The sequence below is a fragment of the Stegodyphus dumicola genome, chromosome 7, assembly GCF_044657685.1.
Source record: "Stegodyphus dumicola isolate Sdum_Otavi_A_Nest chromosome 7, ASM4465768v1".
Lineage (NCBI taxonomy): Eukaryota > Metazoa > Arthropoda > Arachnida > Araneae > Eresidae > Stegodyphus > Stegodyphus dumicola.
Genome location: NC_140774.1, coordinates 112,302,591 through 112,315,145, shown reverse-complemented (window position 1 = coordinate 112,315,145; position 12,555 = coordinate 112,302,591). Strand labels below are relative to the sequence as shown.

Here is a 12,555-nt window from a genome sequence, read left to right as displayed (position 1 = left end):
TATAAAGTGGTGTCATTCCAAGCACCTGGTTCAAGAAGTCGTTATTAAAAAATGAATAACATCATAGTTGCTACAAAATAAAAACTTTGAATATTGTTGTGGCCACAAAGTAAATAAAACTATCATGCATGATATCCTTCATTCCGCCTGCTTCATTTACGGGTATATCCAAGATAGCGATGTCATTTCCGGGTACCCAGAGTTGGCGGCATTGACTAGCCGCGGCCCCTTTGTTCTCTTCTTATATCGTATAGTATTCTATCACGTAATGGCTTCCGCCGTGTCATTCATGAGAACCTCCGCTTGCTACTGATGAACCATATGATAGTTTGTTATAAGTACATTACGTTTATATTCGATTTATAAGTCCACTTCCATTTTAATCCATGCAAATGATGTCTGTGTGTTTGAAATTTAGCACTAATGTTTATACTTATTGTTTCATAACAACATAATGCTCTCTTCATAATTGGTAAGATAAAGTCGCGTAAATTTTAAAATTATTCTAAATTGGGCCTTACAGAGAAAGTAAGATGTTTAATCTCACATTGAAAGCTCATAAAAATTCTCAACGGCGATCACGTTACATAAAGTTTCGAGAGTTTTTAACTATCTAAGCGGAAGCTTCTAAGAATCTCTAAAAGGCCATGTTTTTACATCTCAAGAAAGAAACGAGTCGAGGTGTAGCTGCAGATTCGGATGAGTTAATGCAAGAAGCATTTATCAGTTAGAATTACATAATCTGTGCTGCATAGTGATGAGCCCATGAAGGCCAGTCTTGAGTTTTGGAGAATTGAGGGATTAAAAGATAATAAACATAAAACAAAAAATCCTAAATCAGTTGCATAAAAATAGTGTAAGTTTTAATAAATTAATCAAAGAAGTTTGTGTGAAAACAGCTGATTTATTTTATCTCAGAGCAATTAATTCTTGAACAAGGTAATTATGAATGGTACCGAATTCACACGCTCTAGGAATTTTACATGTAACTTGCGATCTCACAAAAGATCAATTGCTATAAGTTTGCATAAAAAAAAAAAAAAAAAAAAAAAAAAAAAAAAAAAACTTCTTCGATGGCATAAATATTTCTACTGAGATATATTTTATGTTTATAATGCATTAAATTTGCATTCTTATCTCTTTCCGGCACGCTACCTTTTAAAGTCGGAGTTTTGATAAAAAAAAGGTAGGCAGTCTAATTAGGCCTAGAGGAGTACACAAGTAAACCTTCAACAAGTAACGTATAAATCCTTCAATTTTTCTGTGCGTATAGAAAAAAATTTTTCGGTGTGTCCAGACCGGACACACTATGCCGCAAAGGGTTAAAGATGAAAGTACAGAAAATGAAGAGATCTAGAAAATACATAACGAAGAAGAAAATAAATTTACATCAGAGATGGCCTATTTCTGTACCTACGAGAATCATTTTAGGATTAGCTTGAAATCATATGTTGCGCAGTATATTTTGCTTGGGCGTTATTTAGGAATACGCTATGAAATAATAAACGTAGTTGTTTCAAGATTGCAATACGTATTTCAAACTATGCTCCAGAAGTTTTGCAAAAAGGACATTCCGAGACGAAACGTAATTCGATACATATAAAAAGCAATGTTTTTAACTAATGCCAGGCACTTACCTTTTCAACACCGGCCACTCGAAGGGCGGGAGCTGTGGTCACTTTTAGAGGCACCTAATATGCAGCCATCGTTGCCTCCTATGAAGGTACGGACAGTTACAACCATGCCTGCTCAAGTATCCGAACCGGGGCTTTTTGGTATCGCAGTAGGTTCGCCTAAGCACTATAACGTTCAGGGGGCACATCAAAGATATAAAATCTATTTTGAATACAAAATTACGTAAAATTCCGAGAGTTTTACGGCTTGAAGATAAATAATTATATCTAAATAATAATGCGTAATAATGTGTAGTATTAAAAGCAATAATACTCTAAAGTAATAATGTGTAGATAGAATATACGTTACATCAGACATCATTGATAAGTTGCTTTCGTTGCGTCACCCATTCGTATGATAGAAGCCCCTCCTCTCCGGAATAGAGTAGATTGACTTATTGAATAGTGGAAAACGGGCCAGTGTATTTTATGGCTCCAGAGGCCGAAACTATAAAATTATAATATTAAACCAGTGCATAAGTGGATGGTGCATGATAAGTCCATTTAAGTTATGTAGTCCACGATCTCTGAATTACGGGACTACACAGACGGATCTCACACCTCGCATTAGGCGAGAGGTTGGAAAATCCTTAAAAAGTCCTCAAAAAGGATTACTCGCTGCACACTCATGAAATTCTTGCAATGGAATCCCCCCCCACTGCGGCGGAATTAAAAAAAAAAAATGAACTCTCTCTTTGCACCTCTCGCCGAACTGGCAACCCAGGGTCACCGATCCCAGGCACACGTAGACCATGAAGGGCGGAAACGTCTACTGAAGAACGGTAGTTCTGGACGTGACGCTAGCCCACTCAGATGGCCTAAGCCACGACCGTCCGGAATATCACTGTCTGTCTTTTCTGGCGATAAAATCCGGGTCTGTTTTATTGTGTCCGCTAAGCTGCTATTGTCATAGTAAAATACTAAGCCAGTGTGTGTAGCTCGAGTAGGTGGAGGAAAATAAAATAAAGTTTATTCACTGTGCATTTGCAGCGGATAGCTTGTTTTCAACACAAATATTGAGATTTTCGTGATAATTCTTTTTCCTCGCAGATATAGTTTTAATAGAAAAGTCTTTTCCCTAGCAGAACGATTAACTGGACATTTTACAGACAAATCCTAATAATATTTTGAGTTGTATTGATAAATGTCTGTAAACTAGTGAACTTTAATTAAAATTTAATGTTCATACAGAATACGGACTCCTGATCTTTGATTGCTAAATGCAGATTATGTTAAAGGGATATGTTACGCATAAATTCGCGTAAGAGAAACAACATTTCAATCCGGTCTAATCGGACTTCTGCATTGGCTACACACCGGTAGCTATCTGTACATGGAGAAGGCTAAAAATGATATCATAGTGAAAAAATGCCTTGAGATTTCATATTACTGTATCAAAAATTATGTATGATATGACGTTTCTCTGAACAGATACTTTGTTTCTTCTATCAATTAAAATCTGCGGGGTAAAAGCGCCCTTTTCCTTTTTATCCTCACTACTACCTGTCATATGTCTTGCTTATGTTCGTCTACTCACCTTCTTGTCTGAGTTACGCATCCATGAACTTTCTATTTGCAGGAATTATTGTTATCTAAAATTCCTATTGTTATTTAAATCTCAGGCTTATTGAAAATATGTAATAAAGATACTGTAATAATTCTTGAAACGTTATTTAAATTAATAATTTAGTAATTATGATAATTCAAAGTAATGATTTAAAAATATATATCATGATTTTGCAGCTTACCTGCTTAAAATAATGGCAATATTTCAGACACGAAATTTCAGCATCTTATCCGTTATTCCTTAGTATTTCTTTAGATTTATTAAAAATATTAGTGTAAGTTCTTAAACTTCTGTGCTCTGACGATAGGTTTTGGAGACTGAACTGCAGAGTAACCTTGAACCCCAAAATAGCATGCTGTAGCTAAACGTTATTTTAAACAGAGTAATGCCATGGTATTATTCAACAGATTTAAGATTTTGGATATATATATATGTGTATTTGGATACAAAATTCCCCGTATATAAAAAATTTGACACATAAAATATATCACTAATGCTAAACAGTCAATTTTATTCAAAACTTAATCATTTGTTTTAGTTAAAGAAAATTAATTTTATGGAATTCAAAATTGGGAAATGTTTGTCAAATTCGACATCTAAACATTTCAAAAGACTTAAACGCACAACAGTTAAAAAACTAATTTTGATAATCAATGAAAGAAATCTTTGGGACATATCCTAAGTCAATCTTGATACTTCTATATAAATTTTAAGCCAATAAATCATCTCTTGGATAAAATATTTTTAGTAGTCTGTAGACAAAAATATAAAAAAGGAAACTCTGATTCTCATTCTCTGTTTTAAAAAGGTTTGTTATTAAGCTTTATTATTATTGCTATAGGGAAATTAGGGTACTTTGAAGCAAGAGACATGAGAAATGAGCAATGCCCTCGCCGAGATTCCAACAGGGACCTCTCGAATGCGCTCTGAGTGCGTTACCGTTACACCACGAAGACATGCGGAAAAGGAGAGAGAAAATACCTTATACACCCCCCTTTTAAAGGGCGACTGGGGATTAGGTGACCCAGTCACGAAATCCTATTGGTGACGAATGACGAATCTTCAGTCAGCACCTTTTAGTTTGGCCGTCACTGTAGAGGCATTAAATTATTTTCTTTTTGAAGCGGTATATATAAATAGATAATTATATGTTATATAACTGGTATTATTTTACAAAAGCTACTCTGATTATTTGCACTCAGGTAGATACAGATTACTAAAAATATAGATGAGTAGATTTACATTTTATTCAAAATAACTTAGTAAAGGTTTTATTTTCTTAAATACTGGATGCAAAATCAGTTCGAAAATTTTATAAAGGAAACAAATTATTGACATCGTTTCAAATCTGAATGTAGAAAATATCCTAAGAATAATTCATTCTAACTTTCATACGATCCCAATAAATGTTTAATCAGTAAATCATATATTATGTTTCAATTAGTTAAAAAAAATCCCCGTTTCTTTCGATGTTGAATTTGCAGAGATATTGGCAACGAACAATATCAAGCTCTCAGCTACGAGTTTATTAAAGAATGATGTTTTGCCGTAGGAAAAATTGGCCAGTAAATAGATGTATCCGCCGGAAACATTGCGAAGCGAAGCGTCAAGGGAGAAAGAAAGCAAGAAAAAACATCGCAGTTCTAAAACATAGTGGTACGAAACACCATAATTGAAAATAAAGTGGTTCAAAAGTTTTGGTGGTGAAGAATCATCATCCAGCATCTTTTAGTTCGGGCGGCACACTGTAGAGACATTAGGTTATTTTTCTTTTAAAGCGGTATACATAAATAGATAATTTTATGTTATATGTAACTGGTATTATTTTACAAAAGCTACTCTAATTATTTATACTCAGGTAGATAAAGATTACGAAAAATATAGATGGGTAGATTTACATTTTATTCAGGCGCCACTGTAGAGACATTAGGTTTTTTTTTTTTTTTTTTTTTTTTTTTTTTTTTTTTTTTTTTCGAATATGCGCCGAGTCTACTACCGTTACATCACGAAGGCCTGAAGTAAGGAGGGAGAAAATATCTTATATTGCAAGCACCCTAATGCATTTAACAATAGACAAATATAGAATTTCTCAAAATATATACTTCGTTCAACCTGAATAATTGTTAATGAAAGAAAGAACATATAATTACTACTGGAATTCTATGTATACATCTTTACGTAGAGCTCATCAAATTAAAAGGAACAGACATTACAGTTTCTCCAGTTGCTGCTGTCAGTTATATTTTCTCTAGAAAGGGGTAAATAAGTTTAGAAATATGCCTTGTCAGTTGCATTATTTGAAAAGGTACTGAATGATTTGCTTATCTTCAGTACAAGCTGTGAAGTGTTGTTGACTAAAAATGACAGTTTTAAAATGAAACATTCACGATGCGAGAGTTACACGGTTTTTAAAAAAGATTTAAAAACAAAATAAAAAGGAAAGAATGAAAAAGAGGGGAAATGGAAAAAGGAACTGATACATATCTTTTAGAATAAGCATAACTCTTCAGAAATTTGAAATACGAAGACGTGCGAACTGATTGTATTTTAGTAACAGATAATCTAAGATCATGAAATGTATTCCCTTCCCTTTCTTCCAAAAAAAAAGTTTTGTCTAAGCCTTAAAGTAAGAAATGACATTATTGGAAAATTGAATTTGAAATTTTCCCTTGTGAAACTTCTCACTTTTATATATTTGTAAATATACGCTCTTACGTATATATTTGGTATGAAAATGCAAAAATACTTTTATTTCTCACGAATATATCTTGCATGTTTCGATGTTTTTCCATTTGCTAGAAAACTGCAAATGATTTGATGTCTTTGACAATTGCTTATTTCTAGTCACCTGCAATGATCATATCATTATTGTTTACATATTTATTCTTTTATTTCATTTTCTTTTATCCACCGAAATATACTGAATATATTAGAAATACTTTCATTCTGCATCAAAATAATACGCTTTTTAATAATTAAGGAGATAAAATTAAATATCGGTATCGATATGTCCATGGTGGCCTATTGAACTATTAGACAGCATAGCTCTCTCAGTCGCAAGGCTAAAAGAGCAATGATATGGAACAGAATGGTCTAGTTTCGATACCCAGAAAAAATTTTAGTCCATCTTCTATAATTTACATGTATTGCATGTATTGCTCTATATGCCTTTACTTATTTTTCACAGTATATTGTATACAGTGTTACCTTCCTTATGTTTGTTTCAGTGAATATTTCGTACATTCTGATTTGAGTTCAAGTCCCAGTGGTTTTATTGTTTTATGTTTCTAATTAAAATATTCTTTAACGAAGGAAAAACAATCGTTCAATAAAATCCATACAAATTATGACTCCAAATTTCCGGTATAGTTACATGTTTATGAAAATAACCCCTTTATAAAATTGAAAAATAATAAAAAATTAAAAAAGACAATAAAATAATTTTTGAAGGCTTTCAGATTTTACATTACGCCAAAAGGGGCGTTTTATTAACGTTTTATGGGTTACCTTTATATATTAAATATCGTGTTCTTCGCACTTAAACCATCAAATTTAGTTCAACAGCAATATCGCAGAATAACTTTAAAATGAGTATACCTTTAGAATTTCCGATACACAGTCTCGCGCGCTGGAGATAACTTTTTTTTTTTCGTACAGTGTTGTCTTTGCACGCTTTTAAACCGTTGAGTCTATTAATAATAATAATAATAAAAAAAAAAAAAAAAAAAAAAAAAAAAAAAAAAAAAAAAAAAAACACTTAAAGTTTACAGACAATGAAATAGTTCACAAAATAACTTTCAAATTCGGGCTTCGAGATGCTCATATTCGAGCGGAAACGTACGTTATTCAAAATTGACTCTAGGTACCGTGTTTTATCCCAATGTGAGAAACATACATACATTATGCAGATTCTTCATTATTTAATTTCCTTAAATATAATATAGGGCTGTAATATTTGGTGGCAACAGTTTGAAAAGCGAAACAACATTTAAAGTTTTCAACGCAAAATGCCAAAACGAAATTATTAGTCCTTCTGGGCTGCCGCCCTTTCGGCTAATGATAATAATGGCTCCTAATCACAATCCAAAATTCTTAATTTTTCACCAGTTTTTTTTTTTTTATATTTTAATCCAACGTTTCTTTTATCATTGAATCAAGTTATGCACTAAGCCAATAATACTGTATGAAGAGCTAATTTAATAGAATTTGATACTAAACAGAAAAAAAAAAAAAAAAAAAAAATATGCAAAACAAAAACCTTTTAAAAACTGAAATAAAACTGTCTATATTTCATAATTTTAAAATGTTACACTAGGCATTAATTTTTGTAAACTCATTGCACAAAAGGCGATTGATAAAATAGCTATGCAAAGTATTTAAGAAGAATCTTCAATACTTTTTTTATGTACTGATAAATTGTACAGTTTAGCAATTGGATTTTCAAGCAATTGGATTTTGCAAAGTGAGAAAAACAAAGTTTTTCCTTTCTTTTATCAGACAAAATAAGTATCCAGTTCTTCTTTAACATTCTAAAAATAATTTTTATTATATGACATTGACGTTTTTCTTAATTTAGTGTAACATATCTATTGGACGCATGAAAATTAATTTTTATATAATTAAATATGATGAACATTTTCTAAGCACTGCTCGTAATAAACGAATACATTGTTGATATAAATATGCAAGAATTAGTATTGTGGAATTCTTGCTGTAGCAAAGTTCTGTGTATAATATTTGACAGGCCTAGGCAGTATTCTAAAAGCTTATAGGTGATAGAAACTCTTGTCAGTATTATATATAATCAAGTAATCATTTTACACATTACCGTTACATATTATGCATTATATTCGTACAGTAAAATAAGAAATGAAAAAATATTAACTATGAAAATCTTAAGAGAAAATGAATTTGAAATACTAAAGAGTATTAACTGTTACCTAAACCTATGGTATCTGTTCTAAAACAAATCATTCGCCTGCATTAACCAAGGAGGTTAGAACTCATGGAGATGCCCGCCACTCAGTCAAAGTGAAACCAAAAAAGGGGGGAAAGCATGCCCTTAGTAGTCGTGGCTTAGAAAGATTGACGTGATCTAACCACACCCAATTTTGTTCCTGGTAGTCGAAAAGGATCGCAAATTCTTCACGCCCTCTTTCCTTTACTTTTATCACCATTTCATTTTATTTCTACATTATATAATTGCAATAATTTCTACATTATGTAATTGCATCCTGTAATTAATGAATAATAGCATTGTGAACACAAAACAGTAACTATGTGCTCAAACTATAATTTGATTATATTTTACGTATTCTAAGTATATATAATTCCCTAATTTTTTATGTTATAAATATTATTTATGTTTCGAAAAAACTTAATTTGAAAAAACAATGATAGAAAATGTAAATTTTATGTTGTTATTTTAAAACTCAGACAACAAATGTGACTAAAAATCAAATTCAGTTATTGTACTCGTATATTTACTTGAACACAAAATAAAATGTAGTTAAACACATAAAAGGTAACACACTTGTAATGTAATTATGATCAGAGATTAAAGTAAACTGTTTTCTTTTTCATGGAGAGCTAGCCACTCCCCCTCCCCTTGTTTACTTATCGTTTTGCCATCACATATATGTTAATTACGAATATCACATTTGTTATTATTATGAAAAGGTAAATCTGGGAACTATATATGTTTTTTCACAAAGAAAATACTCAAACTCTTTCTTGAAGGCCATTTAAACACACATTTCGATTATTCTACTTTTTTATGCATGTTCTAAAACATTCTTTTACATGGGCATGAAGTCGGAAATGTAGACATTATTTCGCTGTAACAATTCAGCGCCTTTCAGATCTAGACACACAAAATCAGAAAGCACACTGAGAACTTTAAACCAGCTGGCTTTTTACGTCACTTCGCTTAGTAAGGTAATCGTTTTCTTGCCCTCACGTGGCGTGGCTTATTTCCTTCCCCTGGCTTCACTTTCTTCGTACTGTGGTAGCAGAGACGCCATCTCCATGTATTCTAACCTCCTTGGCATTAACAGTAACACATTATAGACGATGCATGTTATTTATCAAAAAGGTTTCCTCAAGAACTCTTTATCTCAGAATCAGTTTAGCTGGTATTTTTGAGAATCTTGAAGAAAAATGGCTCACATTTCCTTTACACTTATGGAAGGGGTCGGCGTAAATACTGTGTTGCAGCACACTCAGTTTGTGAGAAAACAGACAGAACGAATCATGCTATGCAGTACGCAAGATTATTGGTAGGGTGATATATGACTTAAAACGCTGTAAACAGTATACATATTACTAACGATAGACACTGAAACTGCGAAGTCTTCATAATATATTTGGTGTGTACCGTATGGTATTTTATGACAGAACATATTAGCGTACACATATTATTTTACACAGAGATGAAATATCCATTTTTAGCCCAAAGGGGCGTTAGCCCAGAAAGATTATTAGTCTCTAAACGGCAGTTCGTGTCCATTCACTAAAAGCGTTAAATCAATTTTTAGACTGTTGCCACCAAATATTATCGCCCTATATTCTATTAAAAAATTAAATAATGAAGAATTTGCATTAATGTACGTATGTTTCTCGCACGGTGAAAAAACAACGATACCTATAGCGAAAAAATTTTGTATAACGTAGATCTACATTCGAATATGAACACCTTGGAAGCCCGAATCTTGTACTTTGAATTTGTTTAATTATTTATTTGATATCTTGTAAAACTTTAACGAATTTTTGATTAAAATTCTCAACGATTTCAAAGCGAGCGTATGGCAATAGCAACACTGTAGGGAATAAAACACTTTTATCTCTAGCACACGCGACGGTCTATCGGAAATTCTAAAGATATGATGTTTTTTTAGCCCAAAGGGTGGTAGGCCAAATGCTCTGAAACGCGTATGTGAGTGTAAATGTAAAAAACGATCTTTTGTGCGTAATGCAAAATCTTAAAGCTCTCAGATTTACTTGTTTATTTGTTTTATTGTTTCTTTATCTGTAGGTTTAGAGGCTTGTCAACCAGTTTCTCAAACTGCTGCAAAATTTCCAGTCTATCCACTGCAAAACGATATTTCGTGTAAGTTCGGAGCTCAAACTCGTGTTTTTAAAATGTCAGCTGTAATTTGGTTACTGAAAAAAATTAGGATTAAGTGGTTTCCTAATTTATATTATTAATACTACGTAATATGATTATGTAATAATATTTGTCATTCCTAGATCTAAATATTACAAAATAACTTTGGTATACAGAAGATATTACGTAATCGGATTCATTTATATAGATAATCCCGTTAGGCACACTCTTGTCTGAAAATATTGAGCAAATAAATAATATGACACTTTTCTCTCAAATAGTAATGGAGAAATTAGCATATGTGTGTTTGTTATATTTGATGGGTACAAAAGTAAAATGAACATGGAGTTTAGCCTTAAATTACTCAAATTCGAAGATTTTAATCTTAAAGACATATCACACAGGATACTTCAAAACTTATCATAGAAGAGATATTAGGAAATATAAAAATCAATTCCATAAAATCACTCCAAGTATCAAAAGAACACACTCAATACATTCAGTTTTCATCTTCGCCTTCACATAATTTCTTCTTTCTTATGAAAGCGAAAACTCGGTGTTTACCTATGCAAAAATATTGAAAAGTCAACACCGCACTTCAGACCCTGAAGGTATTCTTTCGCTTTACTTCCGAAATGATTTTCTTCGTAAATATTTATACGATTTAGTTCAAAATTTCAACTTCCAGACTTCCTGAAAAATACTTCTACACATTAGCTTCTTGCCTTAAAACAATAAAGAGGAATAGAAAAAAGTTACTCAAAACTGTTAAATACAAACATCGTTCTCTCTGAGCCCGAGGCTTTAAAATTTGCTTTTCAGTCCATTCCGATTGCATTTAGGGGTTCCGAAGCTGCTAGAATAAACATGAAGTCAAATATATCCAGTTCCCCGTGCATGGCTCCAAGCAAACACTTTGAGATCTCGACATTTGTGTAAGTTTCGTTTTTGGATTTCGAGTCAGTCTCTTTTCGAAAGTCTAAAGCCTGGAGGCTTAGACTCAGATGTGAAGAGATCTTCAGAACGTTAAAGTTGAGATTCTTTTATGTATTCGCTTTAAAATTGAGCAAAGAGATCTTCAAGAACTGTTATCTACGACAGAATTCGTATGTTACTCCCCTGGGCAAGGAATAGTAAGCATTTTTGATCCATCTGATTACTTTCAACTAGTAGAAATGTATCAGTCTTCTCTTATTATATACTGTCAAATAAATGTATTTCACATTTTAAATTTATTTGTTATTTCTTTCGTAACAGCATTTATGAATGACATTTCGGTTTCATTACCGGCATAGTTTACATGAATTCATGCTAGCATGAATTCTATTGAGTAATTTTCGCATAATTTTTCAATGTAGTGAAATATTCCATTATTAAATGCAACTGCTAATTTTTATCTTCCCCACAGTTATTTGGTCAAAAATATGAAAATATACACTGATTCCGTGTATTTCGTGAGAGAACTCGGAAGGAATATAGCGTCACTTGAGCAAGTAATTCCAAGAAATAAATACAAGTTCTTTGGAATAAAATTAGAATAAATATGACAACTCTAAAGTTTGTTCACATTTCCGTATTTTGCAAAAGTTACGAAAATCGAGGCTAAATGCTCGGAATTTGAGTGAGGAACTAGAAAGCATTATCTGTGCAGGGTGGGCAGGAAGGAGCACCATTGTCACTACTTCAAAAACATATTCAGAATATATGAATTGAAATACCTAGTATACGAACTTAATTCAGAATGTTACTCAAAACGTCTCCAATATTTTATGCCTTTATTCTTTAAGACATACATCAGATTCCTACAAATGGGTAGTTAATGATATACAGTAGTAAGTCGGTATACGTCAGCTTTGAAATACGTCTAACTTGGCATACGTCCTGTCTGAATGCGAAACATTTTGTTTAGTACACAATATTTGCTTCTAATAAGACTGCAGTTAGATGAGTCGCAATTGTACATACTACCCGTGTTTACCTCTTTCGAGAAAAATGCTTCTATAGTCCATGAGCGTCAGTACGACTGTTGTAATTCGTTTATCAATCTGAGCTATATATCTGAATTTTCATGTGATTATATGTGTTTTCGCCTATATTTTTTGTAAATACATTAGCAAAAAATTTCGAGGAGGTTAATAAAGAAGAGAGAAGTAACGAGAAATATTGTTAGGATCAACATAAGGTGAAAAAAGAATTTATTAAATACGAGT

The 12,555-nt window shown here is 32.3% G+C and overlaps 1 protein-coding gene across 1 annotated transcript in view; it reads right to left on the bottom strand.

Annotated features, from left to right (window-relative positions):
* The window catches only part of LOC118198065 (flavin-containing monooxygenase 5-like), a 99,481-nt gene extending 91,209 nt beyond the window's left edge, over positions 1-8,272 (bottom strand). Inside the window, exon 1 of the mRNA XM_085820728.1 lies at positions 8,181-8,272. The gene's annotated coding sequence lies outside the window, so the exon portion shown is untranslated. The remainder of the gene's footprint in view (positions 1-8,180) is intronic.
* Between the last annotated feature and the right edge of the window lie 4,283 nt (positions 8,273-12,555).